This window comes from Monopterus albus, unplaced genomic scaffold (assembly GCF_001952655.1).
Source record: "Monopterus albus unplaced genomic scaffold, M_albus_1.0 scaffold15.1, whole genome shotgun sequence".
NCBI lineage: Eukaryota > Metazoa > Chordata > Actinopteri > Synbranchiformes > Synbranchidae > Monopterus > Monopterus albus.
This window is the reverse complement of record NW_018127895.1, coordinates 2,624,928-2,627,981: the sequence shown is the minus strand read 5'-3', so window position 1 is coordinate 2,627,981 and position 3,054 is coordinate 2,624,928. Positions and strand designations below refer to the sequence as shown.

The 3,054-nt window shown below is 42.1% G+C and overlaps 2 long non-coding RNA genes across 2 annotated transcripts in view; one reads left to right on the top strand and one right to left on the bottom strand.

Moving 5' to 3' along the window:
- Nucleotides 1–493, top strand: part of LOC109955529 (uncharacterized) — a 5,322-nt gene extending 4,829 nt beyond the window's left edge. The window contains exon 4 of the long non-coding RNA XR_002274275.1: nucleotides 478–493. This is a non-coding gene — a long non-coding RNA (uncharacterized LOC109955529). The remainder of the gene's footprint in view (nucleotides 1–477) is intronic.
- LOC109955528 (uncharacterized) overlaps nucleotides 7–3,054 on the bottom strand; it is an 11,892-nt gene continuing 8,844 nt past the window's right edge. The window contains exon 3 of the long non-coding RNA XR_002274274.1: nucleotides 7–233. This is a non-coding gene — a long non-coding RNA (uncharacterized LOC109955528). The remainder of the gene's footprint in view (nucleotides 234–3,054) is intronic.

Below are 3,054 nucleotides of genomic sequence, written 5' to 3'. Positions count from 1 at the left end.
GTTCTAAAACCTGAGCCACACTCGTCACAGCTGTATGGCTTCTCTCCAGTGTGAATACGCTGATGGACTTTTAGACTCCCCAACGTTCTAAAACCTGAGCTACACTGGTCACAGCTGTATGGCTTCTCTCCAGTGTGAATACGCTGATGGTACTTTAAAGACTGTGATGTTGAGAAGGCCTTGTCACAGTGCTGACAGGAGTGAAGCTTTATTCCGGTTCCTCTTCTCTGTTCCTATAGCAAGAGACAGACAAAGAGAGGGAAAGTGCCATTGTTAAACAATGTAAAATCATAACACATATTTGCAGCACATCTGTGGCTCATAAATCACCTGAGGTTTGACTAAGTCAGTTCTGTGACAGCCAGAGGGGCATGGGGTGGTACTGGCCTCTATACAAACATGACTGATCCCCACAGATGCTCCTTTAATATTTTGAAATTACCGAATGGCATCCCCATTGCAGACTAGCATCAGGAGAAATGTAGGATCCAGAGATTGTGGAGCTTGAACCATAACACAGACCAAGTTGGTCGGTAGCTCAACCTCTGTTACAGAGATTTCAACCTTTTTAAATGTCTCTCCTGAGAGAAGTGTGTTCCTTTAATTGAAAAGGTTCAATTTAAGGCCTGTTAGAAATTAATAAATTAGTCAGATCATTCTTAGACTTTGTGTTCTTAGACTTTAATGTGTGTTAGTAATGCAGTTTAAAAGAGAATCGAATTTCCCATATCATAGTAACACATATAATTTCACTGCCTACTGTAAAACAGTACCAGCAAGTAGTAAAAGATTCTCCCTGTCACCTTCTGTTAGAAGAACCTGTGTGTAAAATGGACAAAGATGCTTTTCTGTCTCAGGGGAAATCGTTGATTTCGCGCACGCAAAACAAAACATCTCCACATGAAAGACCAAATAGATCTGTAGTCGGACTGTCTCCAACTCCTGATGTTTTTATATCTTTTTGTATAAGGGGTTAACCCAAAAACCTTATAAATGTATTAGGCTCTGTGTTTCCAGGGTCTCCTTTCTTCCAGCAGTAGTCTGGAGCTGGGCGCTACCCGGGTTTTTGTTTCTGTAACTTTTTATTGTGGCTTTTAAAATAAACCAGCACTAAAATGAAGCAAGTTGGACTCTGTCTTCATTCAGATCTGTTCAATTAAAGAACTGGGGTATAACAAGCCACAGTAAACTTGACACAAGTCCGAGAAGGACTATAGGGACGCAACAACTCTGTAAGATAAGAGGGGGCCAAACCATTTAAAGACTTATAAACAAATAAAAGAATCTTAAAATGAATTCTAAAATACACCGGCAGCCAGTGAAGAGAAGCCAAAATGGGAGTGATATGCTCCCCTTTGCGCCCCCCAACCAGTAAACGAACAGCCACATTTTGAACTCTCTGAAGACAGGCAAGGGACATCTGACTAAGCCCAAAATAGAGCGCATTACAATAATCCAGGAGAGACGTAACAAACGCATGTATTGCTGTCTCAAAGTGCTGCCGCGAAAGAAGAGGCTTTACCTTTGCCAGCTGTCGAAGGTGAAAAAAAGCTAGCCCTTACAAGTGCGTTCACTTGATATTCCAATCTAAAATTGGAATCTATTTCAACACCTAGGCTTGTAACAGTTGACTACACATACTGCTGCAAGCAACCTAGATCAACTGGGGGAGAATCACCAAAATTATTTGGGCCAAACACTATAACCTCTTTTTTCATATCATTTAATTTCAATAAATTCAAAGCCATCTAGTTCTTAATGTCATCAAAACATGACAATAATGATACAACCGATGATGTGTCCCTTCCCCTCATTGGTATGTACATCTGCACATCATCCGCATAACAGTGAAAAGAAACCCCATGTTTTCTAAAAACACAACCTGTAAGACTGAGCCCTGCGCAACCCCAGATACCAACGGGGTAGATGAGGACTCAACATCAGCAAACCCAACAGACATCGTCCTATCCGACAAATAAGACCTGAACCACTCCAAGGCAGTACCACGGATGCCCACTAACTCCTTAAGTCAAGATATTAGGATATCGTGGTCAACCGTGTCAAAAGCAGCGGTCAGATCCAGCAAAACAAGAATCACATAGCCACCAGCATCTGTTGCCAGGTAAATATCGTTAAAAACCAAAATGTGCCATGAGCAGACGTTATGCCGAGTTTTAAAACCAGACTGAAAAACCTCGAATACATTATGCTCATCTAAAAAGGATTTCAGTTGTATATAAACCACTTTCTCTAGTACTTTCGAAATAAAAGACAACTTAAAAATAGGCCTGTAATTATTCAGAATAGCACGATCAAGACCTGGTTTCTTGAGCAAAGGTTGCACAACTGCATGTTTACAATGTTCAGGGACAACACCTGAAGACATACTGCTATTAATAATAGCCAGAACCAGCTTTCCTATACAAGGAAAGACCTCCTCGAATAAAGACGGGGGAATAGCATCTCGAGGGGAGCCAGATGGCTTAACCTGGTTAACTACCTCCTCCAAAAACAGGAGAGTCACAGGCTCAAACGCATCAAAAACAGCCAGGCAAGGGGCACATTCAGAAGGATCTAAAACAGAAGTTGGAACAGACGGCCTTATAATAGCAAGCTTCTCATTAAAAACCCATAAAAAATTATCACACAGCTCAACCAATGCTTCCAAGCAGGTAGACTGTGGAGGGTCCAACAGACCTGATTCTTTTAAACAGGACACGCGGATTATGACTGTTAGACACAATAATATTTGACAAATACTCTCGTTTTGATTCTTCAACAGTCTTCTGGTAGTTACGCTAACAGTCCTTTAGGATTTGAAACGAGACCTGCAGTCCATCCTTCTTCCAACGGCGCTCTGCTTTGCGGCAGGTTTGTCTAGCTGCATGAGTTTTAGTACCAAACCAGGGTTCCAGCCTCGTCCTACATTGCAGAGTTTTCAACGGGGCCACCAAGTCCATTATGGAGCGACAAGAAAAGTCAAACCAGGAACTAAGTTTCTCTGCATCACCAGCGGCCACGTCCGACTGAGCAACAGCCTGGTCAAACGCAGCA